We start from the raw sequence: 15857 nt of genomic DNA on the forward strand, positions 1-15857 counted from the left end.
ATGAATGAGGTAATCAAATATGAAATTAGACTTACCGGCAATTCAGTTTATAGAAATCTCCCAGAACAGCCCCATAGGATGTGGAGTCTCCACCCTAATAGGGAAAGAGAACACAAAGAGTTGAAATAGTCCCGCCCCATTGACCGCCGGCAGTATTTTTATAGTGCCAAGACAGCTAACATATGCACATAAAAACTATTTCACGGTCCTAGAGTTCCATTTATAGACGACAATTTCAGATTCACCCCAAAGACTCCCAGGTAGTGGTAACTTTGGGATTGGATTTTTTAAGGCCCACTGCTAAGTTTGGTTTGATCCCCATCTAATCAATAATTGACTGAGAATCTGTATAGTTTCATGAAAAGGTGATGTCAGAAGTGGGATTTGAACCCACGCCTCCAAGAGAGACTGCGACCTGAACGCAGCGCCTTAGACCACTCGGCCATCCTGACTTCTTGTGGATTCTGTGCCTTAACTCTTTCCAAGTTAGTCAGAAGAAATATGACCAGTAATTGTCATTGAAAATTATTTTAAAATATTTAATATTACAGTTTTTATTTCAATACATTTGTTTAAACTATTAGTTATCAAGCCTATTTTGAGCTAAATGGCCAAGCCCCATTTTAAAAAAATATGACTTTTATCACTGTATGCAGTAATAACTCTGGAATGCTTCTACATATCCCCGTAATTCTGAAAGTGTTTTTTGTGACACATTGTACTTTACATTAACTGTAAATTTAGGTCAATATATTTTTAGTTTTTTTCTGTGAAAATATCTAAATTTTGTTTAAAATTTTGAAATATTAGTCATTTTTATTCTTTGACTGCTTATATCCTTAAACCAACTTGTCGCACCACACAAAAATGTAAATAAATAGCATTTTTCATATGTGTACTTTTTGTCAGCATTCACTTTCAAACCTCCTTTTATTTTGTTAGGATGTTAGAAATGTTAGATTTCTCACAAAATGCGGTGATGCACCATATTTCTTCAGAATCTACTGTTTGGCCACACAGCAGGGCTTTGAAAATAAGAGCGCTATTTGGATTTTGGAATGCAGATTTTGCAAGAATAGTTTGCAGGTAAAATTTGCAGAGTACCAAAAGTACCAAAACAGCAGAAACCCCCCCAAAGTGACCCCATTTTAGAAATTACTTCTCACAATGAATTCATATACACCACAGCATTTCATAGTCAAACATACATGGTTGAAATCATTCAGCTAGTGTCTGATACATGCTTTCTTTATCGGCTATCAGGTTCCCTTTAAATCCTCTTACAGCTAAGTGAAATGGAAATAAACAAAACAGAGGAAAAATTACAAAAAAATAATTTGCTCAAATGGAAAAGTTCCCATTTCTCATCTTTTTAACATTTTATTTTCTGTAGATAGTTAAGATTTTTAGGCCTTTTACATTTTCTTTAAATAATCAGTCCACGTGCTTTGTTTATTTTCTCCTTAAAATGTAAAGAATCAAGAAAAATGATGTTGCCGAAACCCGGGATCGAACCAGGGACCTTTAGATCTTCAGTCTAACGCTCTCCCATCTGAGCTATTTCGGCCAAACACAAACAGCTTTAGGAGTGCTAGACACTTGGCAAATGTCAAGCGAAACCCCTGAAAGTAGATATTTTTATTTTTGCTTTGACTGGTTTTTGCAGCATGATTTCTATTTGAAACTCCTGCTATTTTGTTGTACATATTTAATAACTTTCATTAACTCTTTGTAAATGAGTAGAAAAAAACAGCAATTTTGACAGAGATTTTTTTACATTTTCAATTTGACTCCATTCATCAGGTTCATTCAAACCCTGTGTTTGTGAGACAGGTGATGGTTGCACATAAAAGACAATGTGCATGCATAATGTTACATCAAGTTTTATTTGTTATTAAATGCAAATAATTGGAGCAAAAAAGGAGACAACAATTTAGAGAAAATATTTTAATGATTGTTAACTTTCAATGTGAAAACATTTGTCCCAAAATGTGCTGAAACTTAGATGTCAGTATCGCATGTGCATTTCAGACTTTAAAACTATGATTACCTGCTTTTTAAGCTTTTGTTTATTAAGTATTTTTATGGTCTATTGATGAATGAGGTAATCAAATATGAAATTAGACTTACCGGCAATTCAGTTTATAGAAATCTCCCAGAACAGCCCCATAGGATGTGGAGTCTCCGCCCTAATAGGGAAAGAGAACACAAAGAGTTGAAATAGTCCCGCCCCATTGACCGCCGGCAGTATTTTTATAGTGCCAAGACAGCTAACATATGCACATAAAAACTATTTCACGGTCCTAGAGTTCCATTTATAGACGACAATTTCAGATTCACCCCAAAGACTCCCAGGTAGTGGTAACTTTGGGATTGGATTTTTTAAGGCCCATTGCTAAGTTTGGTTTGATCCCCATCTAATCAATAATTGACTGAGAATCTGTATAGTTTCATGAAAAGGTGATGTCAGAAGTGGGATTTGAACCCACGCCTCCAAGAGAGACTGCGACATGAACGCAGCGCCTTAGACCACTCGGCCATCCTGACTTCTTGTGGATTCTGTGCCTTAACTCTTTCCAAGTTAGTCAGAAGAAATATGACCAGTAATTGTCATTGAAAATTATTTTAAAATATTTAATATTACAGTTTTTATTTCAATACATTTGTTTAAACTATTAGTTATCAAGCCTATTTTGAGCTAAATGGCCAAGCCCCATTTTAAAAAAATATGACTTTTATCACTGTATGCAGTAATAACTCTGGAATGCTTCTACATATCCCCGTAATTCTGAAAGTGTTTTTTGTGACACATTGTACTTTACATTAACTGTAAATTTAGGTCAATATATTTTTAGTTTTTTTCTGTGAAAATATCTAAATTTTGTTTAAAATTTTGAAATATTAGTCATTTTTATTCTTTGACTGCTTATATCCTTAAACCAACTTGTCGCACCACACAAAAATGTAAATAAATAGCATTTTTCATATGTGTACTTTTTGTCAGCATTCACTTTCAAACCTCCTTTTATTTTGTTAGGATGTTAGAAATGTTAGATTTCTCACAAAATGCGGTGATGCACCATATTTCTTCAGAATCTACTGTTTGGCCACACAGCAGGGCTTTGAAAATAAGAGCGCTATTTGGATTTTGGAATGCAGATTTTGCAAGAATAGTTTGCAGGTAAAATTTGCAGAGTACCAAAAGTACCAAAACAGCAGAAACCCCCCCAAAGTGACCCCATTTTAGAAATTACTTCTCACAATGAATTCATATACACCACAGCATTTCATAGTCAAACATACATGGTTGAAATCATTCAGCTAGTGTCTGATACATGCTTTCTTTATCGGCTATCAGGTTCCCTTTAAATCCTCTTACAGCTAAGTGAAATGGAAATAAACAAAACAGAGGAAAAATTACAAAAAAATAATAATTTGCTCAAATGGAAAAGTTCCCATTTCTCATCTTTTTAACATTTTATTTTCTGTAGATAGTTAAGATTTTTAGGCCTTTTACATTTTCTTTAAATAATCAGTCCACGTGCTTTGTTTATTTTCTCCTTAAAATGTAAAGAATCAAGAAAAATGATGTTGCCGAAACCCAGGATCGAACCAGGGACCTTTAGATCTTCAGTCTAACGCTCTCCCATCTGAGCTATTTCGGCCAAACACAAACAGATTTAGGAGTGCTAGACACTTGGCAAATGTCAAGCGAAACCCCTGAAAGTAGATATTTTTATTTTTGCTTTGACTGGTTTTTGCAGCATGATTTCTATTTGAAACTCCTGCTATTTTGTTGTACATATTTAATAACTTTCATTAACTCTTTGTGAATGAGTAGAAAAAAACAGCAATTTTGACAGAGATTTTTTTACATTTTCAATTTGACTCCATTCATCAGGTTCATTCAAACCCTGTGTTTGTGAGACAGGTGATGGTTGCACATAAAAGACAATGTGCATGCATAATGTTACATCAAGTTTTATTTGTTATTAAATGCAAATAATTGGAGCAAAAAAGGAGACAACAATTTAGAGAAAATATTTTAATGATTGTTAACTTTCAATGTGAAAACATTTGTCCCAAAATGTGCTGAAACTTAGATGTCAGTATCGCATGTGCATTTCAGACTTTAAAACTATGATTACCTGCTTTTTAAGCTTTTGTTTATTAAGTATTTTTATGGTCTATTGATGAATGAGGTAATCAAATATGAAATTAGACTTACCGGCAATTCAGTTTATAGAAATCTCCCAGAACAGCCCCATAGGATGTGGAGTCTCCGCCCTAATAGGGAAAGAGAACACAAAGAGTTGAAATAGTCCCGCCCCATTGACCGCCGGCAGTATTTTTATAGTGCCAAGACAGCTAACATATGCACATAAAAACTATTTCATGGTCCTAGAGTTCCGTTTATAGACGACAATTTCAGATTCACCCCAAAGACTCCCAGGTAGTGGTAACTTTGGGATCGGATTTTTTAAGGCCCATTGCTAAGTTTAGTTTGATCCCCATCTAATCAATAATTGACTGAGAATATGTACAGTTTCATGAAAAGGTGATGTCAGAAGTGGCCTTTTACATTTTCTTTAAATAATCAGTCCACGTGCTTTGTTTATTTTCTCCTTAAAATGTAAAGAATCAAGAAAAATGATGTTGCCGAAACCCGGGATCGAACCAGGGACCTTTAGATCTTCAGTCTAACGTTCTCCCATCTGAGCTATTTCGGCCAAACACAAACAACTTTAGGAGTGCTAGACACTTGGCAAATGTCAAGCGAAACCCCTGAAAGTAGATATTTTTATTTTTGCTTTGACTGGTTTTTGCAGCATGATTTCTATTTGAAACTCCTGCTATTTTGTTGTACATATTTAATAACTTTCATTAACTCTTTGTGAATGAGTAGAAAAAAACAGCAATTTTGACAGAGATTTTTTTACATTTTCAATTTGACTCCATTCATCAGGTTCATTCAAACCCTGTGTTTGTGAGACAGGTGATGGTTGCACATAAAAGACAATGTGCATGCATAATGTTACATCAAGTTTTATTTGTTATTAAATGCAAATAATTGGAGCAAAAAAGGAGACAACAATTTAGAGAAAATATTTTAATGATTGTTAACTTTCAATGTGAAAACATTTGTCCCAAAATGTGCTGAAACTTAGATGTCAGTATCGCATGTGCATTTCAGACTTTAAAACTATGATTACCTGCTTTTTAAGCTTTTGTTTATTAAGTATTTTTATGGTCTATTGATGAATGAGGTAATCAAATATGAAATTAGACTTACCGGCAATTCAGTTTATAGAAATCTCCCAGAACAGCCCCATAGGATGTGGAGTCTCCGCCCTAATAGGGAAAGAGAACACAAAGAGTTGAAATAGTCCCGCCCCATTGACCGCCGGCAGTATTTTTATAGTGCCAAGACAGCTAACATATGCACATAAAAACTATTTCACGGTCCTAGAGTTCCATTTATAGACGACAATTTCAGATTCACCCCAAAGACTCCCAGGTAGTGGTAACTTTGGGATCGGATTTTTTAAGGCCCATTGCTAAGTTTGGTTTGATCCCCATCTAATCAATAATTGACTGAGAATCTGTATAGTTTCATGAAAAGGTGATGTCAGAAGTGGGATTTGAACCCACGCCTCCAAGAGAGACTGCGACCTGAACGCAGCGCCTTAGACCACTCGGCCATCCTGACTTCTTGTGGATTCTGTGCCTTAACTCTTTCCAAGTTAGTCAGAAGAAATATGACCAGTAATTGTCATTGAAAATTATTTTAAAATATTTAATATTACAGTTTTTATTTCAATACATTTGTTTAAACTATTAGTTATCAAGCCTATTTTGAGCTAAATGGCCAAGCCCCATTTTAAAAAAATATGACTTTTATCACTGTATGCAGTAATAACTCTGGAATGCTTCTACATATCCCCGTAATTCTGAAAGTGTTTTTTGTGACACATTGTACTTTACATTAACTGTAAATTTAGGTCAATATATTTTTAGTTTTTTTCTGTGAAAATATCTAAATTTTGTTTAAAATTTTGAAATATTAGTCATTTTTATTCTTTGACTGCTTATATCCTTAAACCAACTTGTCGCACCACACAAAAATGTAAATAAATAGCATTTTTCATATGTGTACTTTTTGTCAGCATTCACTTTCAAACCTCCTTTTATTTTGTTAGGATGTTAGAAATGTTAGATTTCTCACAAAATGCGGTGATGCACCATATTTCTTCAGAATCTACTGTTTGGCCACACAGCAGGGCTTTGAAAATAAGAGCGCTATTTGGATTTTGGAATGCAGATTTTGCAAGAATAGTTTGCAGGTAAAATTTGCAGAGTACCAAAAGTACCAAAACAGCAGAAACCCCCCCAAAGTGACCCCATTTTAGAAATTACTTCTCACAATGAATTCATATACACCACAGCATTTCATAGTCAAACATACATGGTTGAAATCATTCAGCTAGTGTCTGATACATGCTTTCTTTATCGGCTATCAGGTTCCCTTTAAATCCTCTTACAGCTAAGTGAAATGGAAATAAACAAAACAGAGGAAAAATTACAAAAAAATAATAATTTGCTCAAATGGAAAAGTTCCCATTTCTCATCTTTTTAACATTTTATTTTCTGTAGATAGTTAAGATTTTTAGGCCTTTTACATTTTCTTTAAATAATCAGTCCACGTGCTTTGTTTATTTTCTCCTTAAAATGTAAAGAATCAAGAAAAATGATGTTGCCGAAACCCGGGATCGAACCAGGGACCTTTAGATCTTCAGTCTAACGCTCTCCCATCTGAGCTATTTCGGCCAAACACAAACAACTTTAGGAGTGCTAGACACTTGGCAAATGTCAAGCGAAACCCCTGAAAGTAGATATTTTTATTTTTGCTTTGACTGGTTTTTGCAGCATGATTTCTATTTGAAACTCCTGCTATTTTGTTGTACATATTTAATAACTTTCATTAACTCTTTGTGAATGAGTAGAAAAAAACAGCAATTTTGACAGAGATTTTTTTACATTTTCAATTTGACTCCATTCATCAGGTTCATTCAAACCCTGTGTTTGTGAGACAGGTGATGGTTGCACATAAAAGACAATGTGCATGCATAATGTTACATCAAGTTTTATTTGCTATTAAATGCAAATAATTGGAGCAAAAAAGGAGACAACAATTTAGAGAAAATATTTTAATGATTGTTAACTTTCAATGTGAAAACATTTGTCCCAAAATGTGCTGAAACTTAGATGTCAGTATCGCATGTGCATTTCAGACTTTAAAACTATGATTACCTGCTTTTTAAGCTTTTGTTTATTAAGTATTTTTATGGTCTATTGATGAATGAGGTAATCAAATATGAAATTAGACTTACCGGCAATTCAGTTTATAGAAATCTCCCAGAACAGCCCCATAGGATGTGGAGTCTACGCCCTAATAGGGAAAGAGAACACAAAGAGTTGAAATAGTCCCGCCCCATTGACCGCCGGCAGTATTTTTATAGTGCCAAGACAGCTAACATATGCACATAAAAACTATTTCACTGTCCTAGAGTTCCATTTATAGACGACAATTTCAGATTCACCCCAAAGACTCCCAGGTAGTGGTAACTTTGGGATCGGATTTTTTAAGGCCCATTGCTAAGTTTGGTTTGATCCCCATCTAATCAATAATTGACTGAGAATCTGTATAGTTTCATGAAAAGGTGATGTCAGAAGTGGGATTTGAACCCACGCCTCCAAGAGAGACTGCGACCTGAACGCAGCGCCTTAGACCACTCGGCCATCCTGACTTCTTGTGGATTCTGTGCCTTAACTCTTTCCAAGTTAGTCAGAAGAAATATGACCAGTAATTGTCATTGAAAATTATTTTAAAATATTTAATATTACAGTTTTTATTTCAATACATTTGTTTAAACTATTAGTTATCAAGCCTATTTTGAGCTAAATGGCCAAGCCCCATTTTAAAAAAATATGACTTTTATCACTGTATGCAGTAATAACTCTGGAATGCTTCTACATATCCCCGTAATTCTGAAAGTGTTTTTTGTGACACATTGTACTTTACATTAACTGTAAATTTAGGTCAATATATTTTTAGTTTTTTTCTGTGAAAATATCTAAATTTTGTTTAAAATTTTGAAATATTAGTCATTTTTATTCTTTGACTGCTTATATCCTTAAACCAACTTGTCGCACCACACAAAAATGTAAATAAATAGCATTTTTCATATGTGTACTTTTTGTCAGCATTCACTTTCAAACCTCCTTTTATTTTGTTAGGATGTTAGAAATGTTAGATTTCTCACAAAATGCGGTGATGCACCATATTTCTTCAGAATCTACTGTTTGGCCACACAGCAGGGCTTTGAAAATAAGAGCGCTATTTGGATTTTGGAATGCAGATTTTGCAAGAATAGTTTGCAGGTAAAATTTGCAGAGTACCAAAAGTACCAAAACAGCAGAAACCCCCCCAAAGTGACCCCATTTTAGAAATTACTTCTCACAATGAATTCATATACACCACAGCATTTCATAGTCAAACATACATGGTTGAAATCATTCAGCTAGTGTCTGATACATGCTTTCTTTATCGGCTATCAGGTTCCCTTTAAATCCTCTTACAGCTAAGTGAAATGGAAATAAACAAAACAGAGGAAAAATTACAAAAAAATAATAATTTGCTCAAATGGAAAAGTTCCCATTTCTCATCTTTTTAACATTTTATTTTCTGTAGATAGTTAAGATTTTTAGGCCTTTTACATTTTCTTTAAATAATCAGTCCACGTGCTTTGTTTATTTTCTCCTTAAAATGTAAAGAATCAAGAAAAATGATGTTGCCGAAACCCGGGATCGAACCAGAGACCTTTAGATCTTCAGTCTAACGCTCTCCCATCTGAGCTATTTCGGCCAAACACAAACAACTTTAGGAGTGCTAGACACTTGGCAAATGTCAAGCGAAACCCCTGAAAGTAGATATTTTTATTTTTGCTTTGACTGGTTTTTGCAGCATGATTTCTATTTGAAACTCCTGCTATTTTGTTGTACATATTTAATAACTTTCATTAACTCTTTGTGAATGAGTAGAAAAAAACAGCAATTTTGACAGAGATTTTTTTACATTTTCAATTTGACTCCATTCATCAGGTTCATTCAAACCCTGTGTTTGTGAGACAGGTGATGGTTGCACATAAAAGACAATGTGCATGCATAATGTTACATCAAGTTTTATTTGCTATTAAATGCAAATAATTGGAGCAAAAAAGGAGACAACAATTTAGAGAAAATATTTTAATGATTGTTAACTTTCAATGTGAAAACATTTGTCCCAAAATGTGCTGAAACTTAGATGTCAGTATCGCATGTGCATTTCAGACTTTAAAACTATGATTACCTGCTTTTTAAGCTTTTGTTTATTAAGTATTTTTATGGTCTATTGATGAATGAGGTAATCAAATATGAAATTAGACTTACCGGCAATTCAGTTTATAGAAATCTCCCAGAACAGCCCCATAGGATGTGGAGTCTCCACCCTAATAGGGAAAGAGAACACAAAGAGTTGAAATAGTCCCGCCCCATTGACCGCCGGCAGTATTTTTATAGTGCCAAGACAGCTAACATATGCACATAAAAACTATTTCACGGTCCTAGAGTTCCATTTATAGACGACAATTTCAGATTCACCCCAAAGACTCCCAGGTAGTGGTAACTTTGGGATTGGATTTTTTAAGGCCCACTGCTAAGTTTGGTTTGATCCCCATCTAATCAATAATTGACTGAGAATCTGTATAGTTTCATGAAAAGGTGATGTCAGAAGTGGGATTTGAACCCACGCCTCCAAGAGAGACTGCGACCTGAACGCAGCGCCTTAGACCACTCGGCCATCCTGACTTCTTGTGGATTCTGTGCCTTAACTCTTTCCAAGTTAGTCAGAAGAAATATGACCAGTAATTGTCATTGAAAATTATTTTAAAATATTTAATATTACAGTTTTTATTTCAATACATTTGTTTAAACTATTAGTTATCAAGCCTATTTTGAGCTAAATGGCCAAGCCCCATTTTAAAAAAATATGACTTTTATCACTGTATGCAGTAATAACTCTGGAATGCTTCTACATATCCCCGTAATTCTGAAAGTGTTTTTTGTGACACATTGTACTTTACATTAACTGTAAATTTAGGTCAATATATTTTTAGTTTTTTTCTGTGAAAATATCTAAATTTTGTTTAAAATTTTGAAATATTAGTCATTTTTATTCTTTGACTGCTTATATCCTTAAACCAACTTGTCGCACCACACAAAAATGTAAATAAATAGCATTTTTCATATGTGTACTTTTTGTCAGCATTCACTTTCAAACCTCCTTTTATTTTGTTAGGATGTTAGAAATGTTAGATTTCTCACAAAATGCGGTGATGCACCATATTTCTTCAGAATCTACTGTTTGGCCACACAGCAGGGCTTTGAAAATAAGAGCGCTATTTGGATTTTGGAATGCAGATTTTGCAAGAATAGTTTGCAGGTAAAATTTGCAGAGTACCAAAAGTACCAAAACAGCAGAAACCCCCCCAAAGTGACCCCATTTTAGAAATTACTTCTCACAATGAATTCATATACACCACAGCATTTCATAGTCAAACATACATGGTTGAAATCATTCAGCTAGTGTCTGATACATGCTTTCTTTATCGGCTATCAGGTTCCCTTTAAATCCTCTTACAGCTAAGTGAAATGGAAATAAACAAAACAGAGGAAAAATTACAAAAAAATAATTTGCTCAAATGGAAAAGTTCCCATTTCTCATCTTTTTAACATTTTATTTTCTGTAGATAGTTAAGATTTTTAGGCCTTTTACATTTTCTTTAAATAATCAGTCCACGTGCTTTGTTTATTTTCTCCTTAAAATGTAAAGAATCAAGAAAAATGATGTTGCCGAAACCCGGGATCGAACCAGGGACCTTTAGATCTTCAGTCTAACGCTCTCCCATCTGAGCTATTTCGGCCAAACACAAACAGCTTTAGGAGTGCTAGACACTTGGCAAATGTCAAGCGAAACCCCTGAAAGTAGATATTTTTATTTTTGCTTTGACTGGTTTTTGCAGCATGATTTCTATTTGAAACTCCTGCTATTTTGTTGTACATATTTAATAACTTTCATTAACTCTTTGTAAATGAGTAGAAAAAAACAGCAATTTTGACAGAGATTTTTTTACATTTTCAATTTGACTCCATTCATCAGGTTCATTCAAACCCTGTGTTTGTGAGACAGGTGATGGTTGCACATAAAAGACAATGTGCATGCATAATGTTACATCAAGTTTTATTTGTTATTAAATGCAAATAATTGGAGCAAAAAAGGAGACAACAATTTAGAGAAAATATTTTAATGATTGTTAACTTTCAATGTGAAAACATTTGTCCCAAAATGTGCTGAAACTTAGATGTCAGTATCGCATGTGCATTTCAGACTTTAAAACTATGATTACCTGCTTTTTAAGCTTTTGTTTATTAAGTATTTTTATGGTCTATTGATGAATGAGGTAATCAAATATGAAATTAGACTTACCGGCAATTCAGTTTATAGAAATCTCCCAGAACAGCCCCATAGGATGTGGAGTCTCCGCCCTAATAGGGAAAGAGAACACAAAGAGTTGAAATAGTCCCGCCCCATTGACCGCCGGCAGTATTTTTATAGTGCCAAGACAGCTAACATATGCACATAAAAACTATTTCACGGTCCTAGAGTTCCATTTATAGACGACAATTTCAGATTCACCCCAAAGACTCCCAGGTAGTGGTAACTTTGGGATTGGATTTTTTAAGGCCCATTGCTAAGTTTGGTTTGATCCCCATCTAATCAATAATTGACTGAGAATCTGTATAGTTTCATGAAAAGGTGATGTCAGAAGTGGGATTTGAACCCACGCCTCCAAGAGAGACTGCGACATGAACGCAGCGCCTTAGACCACTCGGCCATCCTGACTTCTTGTGGATTCTGTGCCTTAACTCTTTCCAAGTTAGTCAGAAGAAATATGACCAGTAATTGTCATTGAAAATTATTTTAAAATATTTAATATTACAGTTTTTATTTCAATACATTTGTTTAAACTATTAGTTATCAAGCCTATTTTGAGCTAAATGGCCAAGCCCCATTTTAAAAAAATATGACTTTTATCACTGTATGCAGTAATAACTCTGGAATGCTTCTACATATCCCCGTAATTCTGAAAGTGTTTTTTGTGACACATTGTACTTTACATTAACTGTAAATTTAGGTCAATATATTTTTAGTTTTTTTCTGTGAAAATATCTAAATTTTGTTTAAAATTTTGAAATATTAGTCATTTTTATTCTTTGACTGCTTATATCCTTAAACCAACTTGTCGCACCACACAAAAATGTAAATAAATAGCATTTTTCATATGTGTACTTTTTGTCAGCATTCACTTTCAAACCTCCTTTTATTTTGTTAGGATGTTAGAAATGTTAGATTTCTCACAAAATGCGGTGATGCACCATATTTCTTCTTGTGGATTTTTCATATGTGTACTTTTTGTCAGCATTCACTTTCAAACCTCCTTTTATTTTGTTAGGATGTTAGAAATGTTAGATTTCACACAAAATGCGGTGATGCACCATATTTCTTCAGAATCTACTGTTTGGCCACACAGCAGGGCTTTGAAAATAAGAGCGCTATTTGGATTTTGGAATGCAGATTTTGCAAGAATAGTTTGCAGGTAAAATTTGCAGAGTACCAAAAGTACCAAAACAGCAGAAACCCCCCCAAAGTGACCCCATTTTAGAAATTACTTCTCACAATGAATTCATATACACCACAGCATTTCATAGTCAAACATACATGGTTGAAATCATTCAGCTAGTGTCTGATACATGCTTTCTTTATCAGCTATCAGGTTCCCTTTAAATCCTCTTACAGCTAAGTGAAATGGAAATAAACAAAACAGAGGAAAAATTACAAAAAAATAATAATTTGCTCAAATGGAAAAGTTCCCATTTCTCATCTTTTTAACATTTTATTTTCTGTAGATAGTTAAGATTTTTAGGCCTTTTACATTTTCTTTAAATAATCAGTCCACGTGCTTTGTTTATTTTCTCCTTAAAATGTAAAGAATCAAGAAAAATGATGTTGCCGAAACCCGGGATCGAACTAGGGACCTTTAGATCTTCAGGCTAACGCTCTCCCATCTGAGCTATTTCGGCCAAACACAAACAACTTTAGGAGTGCTAGACACTTGGCAAATGTCAAGCGAAACCCCTGAAAGTAGATATTTTTATTTTTGCTTTGACTGGTTTTTGCAGCATGATTTCTATTTGAAACTCCTGCTATTTTGTTGTACATATTTAATAACTTTCATTAACTCTTTGTGAATGAGTAGAAAAAAACAGCAATTTTGACAGAGATTTTTTTACATTTTCAATTTGACTCCATTCATCAGGTTCATTCAAACCCTGTGTTTGTGAGACAGGTGATGGTTGCACATAAAAGACAATGTGCATGCATAATGTTACATCAAGTTTTATTTGTTATTAAATGCAAATAATTGGAGCAAAAAAGGAGACAACAATTTAGAGAAAATATTTTAATGATTGTTAACTTTCAATGTGAAAACATTTGTCCCAAAATGTGCTGAAACTTAGACGTCAGTATCGCATGTGCATTTCAGACTTTAAAACTATGATTACCTGCTTTTTAAGCTTTTGTTTATTAAGTATTTTTATGGTCTATTGATGAATGAGGTAATCAAATTATGAAAAATAATTATTTTGGCATCGCTTTATTCTGAGGACTATAACTTTTTTATTTTTTTGCTGATGATGCTTTATGGTGGCTCGTTTTTTGCGGGACAAGATGACGTTTTCAGCGGTAACATGGTTATTTATATCCGTCTTTTTGATCGCGTGTTATTCCACTTTTTGTTCGGCGGTATGGTAATAAAGCGTTGTTTTTTGCCTCGGTTTTTTTTTTTTTCTTACGGTGTTTACTGAAGGGGTTAACTAGTGGGCCAGTTTTATAGGTTGGGTCGTTACGGACGCGGCGATACTAAATATGTGTACTTTTATTGTTTTTGTTTGTTTTTTTTAGATAAAGAAATGTATTTATGGGAATAATATTTTTTTTTTATTATTATTTATTTAGGAATTATTATTTTTTTTTTTTACACATGTGGAAATTTTTTTTTTTACTTTTTTACTTTGTCCCAGGGGGGGACATCACAGATCGCAGATCTGATAGTGTGCACAGCACTCTATCAGATCTGCGATCATACTTTCATCGGAGCAGGCTGCAGCTTTCATCTGCAGCCTGCTCCGACCCGGAAGTGCTCCCTGCAGGACCCGGATACAGCCCCTCGGCCATTTTGGATCCGGGGCCTGCAGGGAGAAGACGTTCGGTACGAGGTGAGTACATCACCTTGTACCGATCGTCTCAGGGAAGCCCGCAGGGAGCCCCCTCCCTGCGCGATGCTTCCCTGTACCGCCGGTACACCGCGATCATGTTTGATCGCGGTGTGCCGGGGGTTAATGTGCCGGGGGCGGTCCGTGACCGCTCCTGGCACATAGTGCCGGATGTCAGCTGCGATATGCAGCCGACACCCGGCCGCGATCGGCCGCGCTCCCCCCGTGAGCGCGGCCGATCGCGTATGACGTACTATCCCGTCACCGAGAATTAAGGCCCACCCCACCTCGATGGTATAGTACGTCATATGGGATTAAGGGGTTAAATGCAAATAATTGGAGCAAAAAAGGAGACAACAATTTAGAGAAAATATTTTAATGATTGTTAACTTTCAATGTGAAAACATTTGTCCCAAAATGTGCTGAAACTTAGATGTCAGTATCGCATGTGCATTTCAGACTTTAAAACTATGATTACCTGCTTTTTAAGCTTTTGTTTATTAAGTATTTTTATGGTCTATTGATGAATGAGGTAATCAAATATGAAATTAGACTTACCGGCAATTCAGTTTATAGAAATCTCCCAGAACAGCCCCATAGGATGTGGAGTCTCCGCCCTAATAGGGAAAGAGAACACAAAGAGTTGAAATAGTCCCGCCCCATTGACCGCCGGCAGTATTTTTATAGTGCCAAGACAGCTAACATATGCACATAAAAACTATTTCACGGTCCTAGAGTTCCGTTTATAGATGACAAATTCAGATTCACCCCAAAGACTCCCAGGTAGTGGTAACTTTGGGATCGGATTTTTTAAGGCCCATTGCTAAGTTTGGTTTGATCCCCATCTAATCAATAATTGACTGAGAATCTGTATAGTTTCATGAAAAGGTGATGTCAGAAGTGGGATTTGAACCCACGCCTCCAAGAGAGACTGCGACCTGAACGCAGCGCCTTAGACCGCTCGGCCATCCTGACTTCTTGTAGATTCTGTGCCTTAACTCTTTCCAAGTTAGTCAGCAGAAATATGACCAGTAATTGTCATTGAAAATTATTTTAAAATATTTAATATTACAGTTTTTATTTCAATACATTTGTTTAAACTATTAGTTATCAAGCCTATTTTGAGCTAAATGGCCAAGCCCCATTTTAAAAAAATATGACTTTTATCACTGTATGCAGTAATAACTCTGGAATGCTTCTACATATCCCCGTAATTCTGAAAGTGTTTTTTGTGACACATTGTACTTTACATTAACTGTAAATTTAGGTCAATATATTTTTAGTTTTTTTCTGTGAAAATATCTAAATTTTGTTTAAAATTTTGAAATATTAGTCATTTTTATTCTTTGACTGCTTATATCCTTAAACCAACTTGTCGCACCACACAAAAATGTAAATAAATAGCATTTTTCATATGTGTACTT

At 34.8% G+C, this 15857-nt stretch overlaps 13 non-coding genes across 13 annotated transcripts; all 13 read right to left on the reverse strand.

The window, feature by feature from the left end:
* Positions 1-369: 369 nt before the first annotated feature.
* On the reverse strand, positions 370-452 carry TRNAL-CAG (transfer RNA leucine (anticodon CAG)). Its single transcript has one exon. It is a non-coding gene; the product is annotated as a tRNA-Leu (tRNA).
* A 1042-nt stretch (positions 453-1494) lies between these two features.
* On the reverse strand, positions 1495-1567 carry TRNAF-GAA (transfer RNA phenylalanine (anticodon GAA)). Its single transcript has one exon. It is a non-coding gene; the product is annotated as a tRNA-Phe (tRNA).
* Positions 1568-2464: 897 nt separating this feature from the next.
* Positions 2465-2547, reverse strand: TRNAM-CAU (transfer RNA methionine (anticodon CAU)). The gene has a single exon. It is a non-coding gene; the product is annotated as a tRNA-Met (tRNA).
* A 1045-nt stretch (positions 2548-3592) lies between these two features.
* On the reverse strand, positions 3593-3665 carry TRNAF-GAA (transfer RNA phenylalanine (anticodon GAA)). The gene has a single exon. It is a non-coding gene; the product is annotated as a tRNA-Phe (tRNA).
* Positions 3666-4657: 992 nt separating this feature from the next.
* TRNAF-GAA (transfer RNA phenylalanine (anticodon GAA)) lies at positions 4658-4730 on the reverse strand. The gene has a single exon. It is a non-coding gene; the product is annotated as a tRNA-Phe (tRNA).
* Positions 4731-5627: 897 nt separating this feature from the next.
* TRNAL-CAG (transfer RNA leucine (anticodon CAG)) lies at positions 5628-5710 on the reverse strand. Its single transcript has one exon. It is a non-coding gene; the product is annotated as a tRNA-Leu (tRNA).
* Positions 5711-6755: 1045 nt separating this feature from the next.
* On the reverse strand, positions 6756-6828 carry TRNAF-GAA (transfer RNA phenylalanine (anticodon GAA)). Its single transcript has one exon. It is a non-coding gene; the product is annotated as a tRNA-Phe (tRNA).
* Positions 6829-7725: 897 nt separating this feature from the next.
* TRNAL-CAG (transfer RNA leucine (anticodon CAG)) lies at positions 7726-7808 on the reverse strand. The gene has a single exon. It is a non-coding gene; the product is annotated as a tRNA-Leu (tRNA).
* A 1045-nt stretch (positions 7809-8853) lies between these two features.
* TRNAF-GAA (transfer RNA phenylalanine (anticodon GAA)) lies at positions 8854-8926 on the reverse strand. Its single transcript has one exon. It is a non-coding gene; the product is annotated as a tRNA-Phe (tRNA).
* Positions 8927-9823: 897 nt separating this feature from the next.
* On the reverse strand, positions 9824-9906 carry TRNAL-CAG (transfer RNA leucine (anticodon CAG)). Its single transcript has one exon. It is a non-coding gene; the product is annotated as a tRNA-Leu (tRNA).
* Positions 9907-10948: 1042 nt separating this feature from the next.
* Positions 10949-11021, reverse strand: TRNAF-GAA (transfer RNA phenylalanine (anticodon GAA)). The gene has a single exon. It is a non-coding gene; the product is annotated as a tRNA-Phe (tRNA).
* Positions 11022-11918: 897 nt separating this feature from the next.
* TRNAM-CAU (transfer RNA methionine (anticodon CAU)) lies at positions 11919-12001 on the reverse strand. The gene has a single exon. It is a non-coding gene; the product is annotated as a tRNA-Met (tRNA).
* A 3324-nt stretch (positions 12002-15325) lies between these two features.
* On the reverse strand, positions 15326-15408 carry TRNAL-CAG (transfer RNA leucine (anticodon CAG)). Its single transcript has one exon. It is a non-coding gene; the product is annotated as a tRNA-Leu (tRNA).
* Positions 15409-15857: the final 449 nt, after the last annotated feature.

This window comes from Ranitomeya variabilis, chromosome 4 (assembly GCF_051348905.1).
Source record: "Ranitomeya variabilis isolate aRanVar5 chromosome 4, aRanVar5.hap1, whole genome shotgun sequence".
NCBI classification, from domain to species: Eukaryota; Metazoa; Chordata; class Amphibia; order Anura; family Dendrobatidae; genus Ranitomeya; species Ranitomeya variabilis.